The following is a 9,325-nucleotide window of genomic DNA, read 5'->3' on the forward strand; positions in this document are numbered from 1 at the left end:
CTTCTCATGGACAAACCCACGTACAGACACACGAACAGGCATCATGTTCAAAGAATCTTGGAGGAAAAACAAAATCCAAATATTTCAAGATGTTTTTATTTACTTAGCGTGTGTGTGTGCGTGTGTGTGTGTGCGTGTGTGTGTGTGTGTGTGTGTGTGTGTGTGTGTGTCCTTACATGAATACCACAGCATGCATGCACGTGGAGGTCTGACGGCAGCTTGTGGGCGTGAGTTCTGTCCTTCCATCCTGTGGGTTCCTGGGACTGAACTCGGGTCGTCAGGCCTGGTGGAGACTCCTTCACATGCTGAGGCACCTCACAGGCCGCAGAGGATCTTATGGGACTAGAATGTCACATGGAGGCGGTGCTTGGTGGCCCACGCCTGTTATCCCAGCACTGGGGAGGTGAGGGCAGGAAGATCACCACGCATTGAAAGGCCATCTGAGCTACTTCCAGAGCCCCCGACTCAAAGCAGAAAACAGCAAGAACAAAGCAGGGACCAGGATGTTGCTCGGTTGGCCGACTGCTTGCCTAGCGTTCATGAAGACCCAGGTTCAACTCCCAGCACTGTATAAACCAGGCATGGTGGGCACACCTGTAATCGTAGAACTCAGTGCAGGCAGAGGCAGGAGGATCAAAAATAGAAGGTCATCTTAGCTTCATAGCCAAATTCGAAGCCAGTCTGGGCTACATGAGATCCGTAAAGGGACCTGCTGCCAAGCTTGATGTCACGTGAGGTCCCCAGTGGAAGGGGAGAACTGACTCCTGAACACTGCCCTTTGACCTCCACACAAATGTGGTGGGGCACATAATTAATTAATTAAACTGGTGAGATGGCCAAGTGGGTCAAGGCACTTGCCACAAGGCTAACACATGTGCAGCATGCCACACCCACCTGCATGCACAATGCTCTCTCTCTCTCCCTCTCTCTCTCCCTCCCTCCCTCCCTCCCCCCCCTCTCTCACACACACACACACACACACACACACACACACACACACACACACACACCAAGAACAACCTAGTAAGAAACAAACAACCATAACAATAGTCAACTAAAAAACTGAAACTCGCTGGACAGTGGTGGCACACGCCTTTAATCCCAGCACTCGGGAGGCAGAGCCAGGTGGATCTCTGTGAGTTCGAGGCCAGCCTGGTCTATAGAGTGAGTTCCAGGACAGGCACCAAAACTACATGGAAAAGCCCTGTCTCGATAAACAACAACAACAACAACAAAACCAAAAACCAAAAAAACTCAAACTCAAACCAAACACACGACGCACACCCCTTCACACCGAGGGAAGCTCTCAGGGCAAAGGTGAAGCAATGGTGTGAGGAGAGGCATGCAGGGCCTGATGTTTCTCTGGGGTGGATAGGGAAGGCTTCCCAGGGTGCTGCCCGAGTACTGACCTAGATTTTGAGGAATGTGCAGAGGATTTCGAGCTGGGGAAGGACGTCCTTAGGAGGGCTGGTGGATGAAATCTGCGGAGGTATGACCATGGCTGTGAGAGGCGAGTAGGGAGCTGCCGCTGTGAAGGTGTTCAATCTGGGGACAGCTGTGACTGAGGGGCTCGGGTGGATTTCGTCCCTGTGTCTGGGGATGTAACTCAGCGGTAGAGCGATGGCCTGGAATCCACCAGTTGGGGGGTGGGGATGTGGTTCAGTGGTTGTAGTGGTTGAGCATCTGCTTAGAATCCACCAATGAGGGGCTGAGACCATGGCTCAGCTGTAGAGAGCCTGCCGAGCACATGGAAAGCTCTGAATTCTTCTGTCAGTGGTCTCTGTGACCACTAAGGGCCACGTGGATGTCTGTGGTCTGTGCTGCCACCTGAAGTCATGTTGATGTCTGTGGGCCGTGCTGCCGCTGGAGGCCACATTGGTGTCCATGGCTCATGTTGCGCTGGAGGCCATGTTGATGTGGCCTGTGCTGCTGCCAAGGGCCAGGATGGTGTCTGTGGTCTGCACTGCCACGGGAGACCACACTGAGGTCCTGAGGTCTGTGGTCCTTGTTTTCTCCAGAAACCAAGTGGAAGTCCATGGTCCATGCTGCCGCCGACTATGGAGAGCAAGGAAGCTTCTTTTGCTGTGGTCTTGACCACAGACTCACGGTTGAGAACGCAAGACACACCACTTCTGTGACAAGCTCTTTCCCTGACCTAACACCCCCAAAAGAAACAGTCTAGACAAGGAAGAACCATTGAAGAGAACTCTTAAACACTGTGGTAGGGATGCTGAGGTGTAGCTCTTCACAGCTGATGGTTTCTGGGGAGGGATGGGGTGAGACTCAGTTTCCCTTAAGCGTCTGGCCACTGGGAGTTTGACCGTGATCCAGTGAGTATATGGGCAACACACATTGGACTCGTGGGGTTTTTGCTGTTGTTGTTGCTGTCTTTACTTTTTTTTCCTTTTTCCTTTTTTGGGGGAAGGTTACAAAGATGGGGGGTTGGACCTGGGAGGACTGAAAAATGAGCATGATTGGAATTCATTATGTGAAATTCTCAAATAATCAATAAAGATATGTTGAAAGGAAAAAAAAAAGACGTCCAGGAAAAAAGAAAGAATTTCATGTATGTATACAACACATTTTAATTTTTTAAAAATAAATCCTTGCTATGTTGCTCCATCTGTCCTGGAACTCACCCATGGGTCACCACCATGCTTGGCTGTGTTTTGATCTTATCCCTCCTCACTCCCTCCTCCAGCCCCGCCCAGGACCCACCAACCTGTCTCCCTCCTGACTTCTAGTCTGCTTCTCTTATTATTATTAGTAGCCCCTTGAGTTCAATTAGCGCTGACCACTGACCACGGGCAAATGTCGAGGGGCCTCTCCTTTGGTAGGGCAAGGAAGCTGGGGCAGGTGGTTCAGTGCGAACCAAGGCCAGGCTAGCCTGAGCAACACAATGAATTCTAAGCCAGTCTGGGCCACCCAGTGAGCCGGGTGTGGTGGCTGGGTCCCCCATGAAGCTTTGGGGACCAGCAGGGTTCCCCCAGAGTTAGTTCCTGATAGCAGCAGCTGGAGAGGGGGCAGGGAGGGACACCCTGGGTGCTTGACTGGAGGCTGGTGGCTCTCCAGAACCGGCCTGGCTGGCCCAGGGAGGTGGAGGAGCAGGTTGGTGGCAGCGACTGTTTGTTATTTGGGAGGGACAGAAGGCGAGGCCGTCCCAGCAGGCCCTGACTGAAACTAGAAGAGTTGGCCTTCCAAGGAGCGCGGTAGCAGTGGGGGTGGCCAGACCCCAGTGTGGGTGTGGGTTGGAGCAGGTGTGAGTTTTTCTTTCTGAGCTCCTGACTTTCAGTTTCTTGCTCTCTAAAATGGGTGTGATTCCTAGTCCCTTCCCCCACAGTGGCTAAGAGGGCCTCCCCGCGTGATTGATAAGACAGGCCAACAGCTTGTGTCGTGGCAGGGCCAGTCCTGACGCAAAGCCAGGCAGAGGAATGGACAAATAGTTCAGTCACCAAGATGACAGGAAGTGACATGGATGAGAAGGCTCTGCAGACAGGCAGTTCTGCATCTGGTACCTGCTTTAATGGCTCCAGCCTCAGTTTCCCTTCCTGCACTAAGCTCCTTCCTTCCCCTTCTCTTCCTCTCCCCTCCCCTCCCCTGCTTTCTCCCCTCCCCCTCTCTTCCCCTCCTCTCCCCTTCCCTCCTTTCTCCCCTCCCCTTTTTTCTCCCCTCCCCTCCCCTTCCCCTCCTCTCCCCTCCTCTCTGTCTCCTCTTCCCCTCCCCTCCCCCTCCTCTCCTCTCCCCTTCTCTTTCCCCTCCCCTCCCCCCTCCTCTCCTCTCCCCTTCTCTTTCCCCTCCCCTCCCCCTCCTCTCCCCTCCCCTCCTCTCCCTCTCTCCCTCCCTCCCTCCCTCCCTCCCTCCCTCCCTCCCTCTCTTCTTTTCTTTCATTTTTGGGAGACAGAGTCTCTAGCCCAGATTAACCTCAAATTTGCCGTGTAGCTGAGAATGACATTGAACTCTGATCCTCTTACCTCTACCTCCAGAGCGCTTGGGTCGCACGGGTGTGCCAAGTGCCTGGCTTTTGTAGTGCTGGGAATCACACCTAAGACCTCGTACATGCTAGATAGGTTCTTTACAACCCTAGCTCCTTGATCTGAACTTCTCTTAAAAACTTTTAAAGTTAGTTCTTTGATAATATGATACATGTTTTTTTTTTTTTTTTTTTTTTTTTTTGGTTTTTCGAGACAGGGTTTCTCTGTGTAGCTTTGCGCCTCTCCTGGAACTCACTTGGTAGCCCAGGCTGGCCTCGAACTCACAGAGATCCGCCTGGCTCTGCCTCCCGAGTGCTGGGATTAAAGGCGTGCGCCACCACCGCCCGGCCTGATACATGTTTTGATCGTATTTACCCCCCCCTTCACCCTTCCCTACCTGCTCAACTTTGTGCCCTCCCTTGCCCCTGCCAATCAAGTCAAGTTTATGCTACCAAGTGTCCTTGGACGTGTGGCCCTCCACTGGAATGTGGTTACTGATTCTCCCTCTCAACCATCTATCAATTGCTAGTAGTTCCTCATCTGGCCATGGGACTTCGCACCCACCTCCCCTCTCCACGTCGGGATTTGTTCTGGCTTGAACTTGCTGGGGTTTTGTGTCTGCTGTCATAACCAGCTGAACACAACTTTCCTGCTGTGTTCAGAATCCACAGATTCTGGGTCTTATACTCTTTCCAACGCTCTTCCACAACGATGTCCGCGTCTTAGGAGGAGGTGGTGTGATGTAGATGTCCAGATGGGCGTCTGTAACCTCTTACTCTTCCCACCTCGGCCAGCTGTGAGTCTGCACTGAGCACCGTCTACCGCAAGTAGGAGCTTCTCCATACCTGCTCTGAACTTTTCATGGCGATTCCTCCAAGATGTTCCCTCACCAAGTGTTATTTATTCTATGCCAGGTATTGTGGTATGCATCGCAGATAGAGATAGGAACAAAACAGCCCAGAATGGCTCTCCTGGACTTCAATGCTGGTAGGAGGCACGGCACCCGCACGTTCCGAAGGCTCCAGATTTTATCATGCTGCTCAGAATGACACAATTCAAAACTTACAAAGCATTTGTTTCTAGAACTTTCCATTCTGTATTTTGAATTGTGGTTGACCTTGGGTATCTGAAACCGTGGGAAGCAAGTCCATGGGTAAGGAATAGACTACCGCAGAGTTTCCACCTTGGGACTCAAGACGGCTGTTCCAACTCCTGTCATCACAACTGTCTTCCAGCCAGGAGGAAGGAGGAAGAGGGGGGTGAGGACTGCTCCAGTGCCAGCCCTCGTACCATGAGCAGGGAGGGAAGAATGGGTACCGGAGTACAGCTAGACAGATGGAGAGGTACCTGATGCTGGAGCTGCCCTACTGTCCCGCAGCAGCAACAAAACCACACACACACACACACACACACACACACACACACACACACACACACAAACCAAAAAGCAAAGCAAGCAAGCAAACACCACCCCCCCCCACCCCATTTCCTGAAAACAGCCATCTTACTCATAGCCCTTCATTGCTCGAAGCTCCTCTGTGGCTCCCCAGTACCCTCTGAGCTGCAGACAAGCAAGCTTTGCAGCCTGGTCTTTCCTCCACAATCTAGATTCCTTTTCTAGGGCTGCAGCCTCTCTTCCATCTCCCCTGTAACCTCATCTCAAAATCAGGCTGCCCCCTCCTCCCCACCCCAGAGGCATTCCTGCTTCCTACATTTTTTGCCTAGCTCATCTCACAGGTGGACTCTCCCTTCCCAGCCAGTGGTGCCCTGCCTTCCCGCGGAAGCCTCCTCTGCCCTCTCCAGGATGCCCCCAGGATCTTTGCCCAGGGTCCTGGCAGGCAGCATCACCAGCTCTCCTTTGGTGTCTTTCTTCTTCCACTTCTCCAGTCCCTTCTTGCCCACGCTGCTCCTCCATCCCTTACCCTCTTCTTTTCTCTGGATTTCAGGGGGCCATCAGTGTGAGGTGTGTCAGGTTTCTGAGGCAGCTTAAAGGGACAGGAGGCAGAAAAGAGACTGGACACTGACCTCAAAAGACTGAACGTTTATTTCAAACACCGAGGGGCTGGCACAGCAGGAAAGGGTGTCTACCAAAGCGAGAGGGGATGCTTCGAGTTTTTATAGGAGGTTTGGAGAATGGGAAGTTAATGCACCTGCAGGCAGCTATGTGCCAGTCCGCAGTGTCTCCCTCCTGGAATTGTTTGTCCAGACAAAGCCGTTTTATCTTCAGAAGCTGCCTTGCCCCAGCTGTCAGGGTGCGGGTCACAGGGGGAGATTGAGTTTGGCAATGGCAGTCATGGGGAAGGGGCTGGAGTTTCAACATAGGGCCCTGGTCAGGATCTAATAGAATCTGTTCAAGGGTTATTCTCACAAGGTGTACAGACAAACAGAATGCTTGTTTTACTTCCTGTGGCCAGGTAGCAAATGACTCCACTATCCAGTAACTTCAGACAAGGCTCACTCTGAGGGTAGAGGATGTAGCTCCGTTGGTAGAGTGCTTGTCTCGAATGCACGAATGGGTCTGATTCACAGTATTGTGTAAAATACGTAAGTTTTCCAAGCACTTAGGGTGCCCAGTCAGCATTGTACAAACCAAGCCTGATGGTGTAAGCCTGTAATTCCAGACCTTGGATGGGGTGGAGTCAGGAAAAGCAGAAGTTCAAGGTCATCCTTCAGCTGCACAGGGAATCTGAGCCAGGCTGGGTTACAAGAGACCCTGTTTCAAAATAAAAAAGTGTTGGAGGTGGAGGGAGGGAGAAAGAGCTGGAGAGAGAGGTAGAGAGGAAGCGAGGGAGTGCAGGAGGGACTGAGAGAGACCTTTGGTGGGTGCCTTGAAGTATCTACCCTTGGGGAGATCAGAGAACCAGTGGGCGAATCCTCTCAGCACCTGGGACAGCACCCAGTGCCTATCAGTTTCTTTTTGACGCCATCAACCTTGGCAAAGGGTGCACAGCCAAACCCGCAGTCCACAAAGACATTCCATGCACCTTGGGTGTGTCTGGGAATCGGGTAGGAGGCCTTCAACAGCAGGAGTGTGCTTACATCTTTTTCTTTGTAATAACCACTGTCCTAGCCAGCCATGTTCCGGGTCTCGCTGTGGACCAGGTTCTGTGAACACAAATGACAGTGTCTTTCGAAATTGCATGGTCGGAGCTGGCAAACTGTGGCCCACCGCTCGTGTTCTAAATGAAGCTTTTATTGCAACACAGCTGTGCTGGCTTGTTTGCGTATCGTCTGTGGCTGTTTCCCGATACTGTGGCGGAGTGGCTGGACTCTTGGGGCAGTTGAGAGGACTAATTGGCCTTCTCAGTAAGAATTTGACCTAGCAGTAGAGATGATATTAGGCTGTGTGCACTCAAGGTTAACCTCAGCTATGTGGTGAGTTAGAGACCTGCCTGAGCTACAAGAAGTTCTGTTTCAAAACAAACAAACAAACAAGCAAACAAGCCACCATTGTGGCTTTCCCCACAGCCTACTTTTTCACCCCCTGACTTAGTTAGAGGTGCTATTGCTGTGATGAAACACCATGACCAAAACATGTTGGGGAGGAAAGGGTTTATTTGGCTTACTCTTCCACATCACACTATTCATCCTCGAAGGAAGTCAGGACAGGAACTCAAACAGGGCAGGAACCTGGAGGCAGGAGCTGATGCAGAGGCCATGGAGGAGTGCTGCTTACTGGCTTGCCCTCAACATTTTTATCTTCAAAGCTCTTACAGAACAGACCACTAGCCAGGTGGTGGTGGTGGTGGCAGCGGCGGCGGCGCACGCCTTTAATCCCAGCACTCAGGAGGCAGAGGCAGGTGGATCTCTGTGAGTTTGAGGCCAGCCTGGGCTACCAAGTGAGTCCCAGGAAAGGCACAAAGTTACACAGAGAAACCCTGTCTCGAAAAACCAAAAAAAACCCAAAAAAACAAAACAAAACAAAAACCAAAAAAAAAAAAAAAACAAAAAAAAAAAAAAACAAAACAGAACAGACCACTAAGGTCTCAGCACTCAAAGGCTTTTCTAGCCCAGAGTGCCAAGGTACTTTCACATGGAAACACATGGCCAGGTCTGTCACAAAAATCTTCTACTCCAGGTGCCGACTTTCTAATCATGCTCTTTCCAAGTCCATTGCTTCACTGGCATTGGAGCCTACTTCTTCCGGATTCTGGTGTCTACTGAAGGCCAGCCTCATGGACTGAACAACTATTGGATTCTTTTTTTTTTCTTTTTTTTTTTTAACATTTATTTTTTATTTGATGTATATGGTGTACTATCTAGATGTACAAATGCATGCCAGAAGAGGGCATCAGATCCAATTATAGATGGCTGTGAGCCACCATGTGGTTGCTGGGAATTGAACTCAGGGCCTCTGGAAGAGCTGCCAATGCTCTTAACCGCTGAGCCATCTCTCCAGACCCCGGATTCTTTGACCATTGGTAGACAGCCATTGTTGGACTAGCTGGCCCACAGCCTGTCAGTCATTCTAATAAATCCATTCCTTCCCAACTTGCTTTTGGTCGTCATATGTTTCATCATAGCAATAGTAACCCTGTAGGACATCCCCTCACATTGGTGGTAAATGAAGGGACTCAGATATTTTAAAAGCACTCCTTTTAAATTAAACATTTATTTATTTTATGTGAGTGAATGTTGTACCTGCTTATATGTCTGTGTGCCATTTTTTTTTTTTTGTGTGTGTGTGTAGTGCCCATAAAGGTGAAGAGTGTTCCTGGTCCTTTGGAACTGGAGTTAAATATGGCTGTGAGCTGCCATGCTGGGTGCTGGGAACTGAACCTGGGTCCTCTGCAAGAGCAGCAAGTGCTCTTAACCATTGAGTCATCCCTCCAGGAGAATGACCTGTTACAGTTACGGCCAGGACTGAATTCAGGTGTACCTGTGTTGGGAACACAAGAGGCACTAGATCATTGTTGCAAGGAGTTGTGAGTGAGTACTCACAAACTCGCATGAAGGCTGGCGGTTGTTTTTTTTTTTTGGAATGACCAGTCATCCCCTAAGCGTGACTTCTTACAAAGGGAATGTCTGGGTCAACTGTATGTATGGAGGATCACATGACTAGGCTTTCAGGAACACCAGGTAAGGGACACTCCCGCCAACAGGGAGTTCCCTCTGATTCTTGCCACGACTGAATATTTACCATAATTTTCAACGTTGCCAATCCGATAATCGAAAAGTATTATCTCATTGTCACCTTCACGAGGACAAACGAGATGTCAAGTGTGCTGGGAAATTTTCTACCACAGGATGCGTTCCTCCACAACCTATACTTTCGCCCTAACTTTCTTTCCTTCTGTCTGTCTGTCTTCCTCCGTGCTCCTCCTTCTAGACACCAAAGTTCCAGTATGTTTTAA

This window comes from Peromyscus californicus, unplaced genomic scaffold (assembly GCF_007827085.1).
Source record: "Peromyscus californicus insignis strain IS unplaced genomic scaffold, ASM782708v3 Scaffold_4__1_contigs__length_199733344, whole genome shotgun sequence".
Taxonomy (NCBI): Eukaryota; Metazoa; Chordata; class Mammalia; order Rodentia; family Cricetidae; genus Peromyscus; species Peromyscus californicus.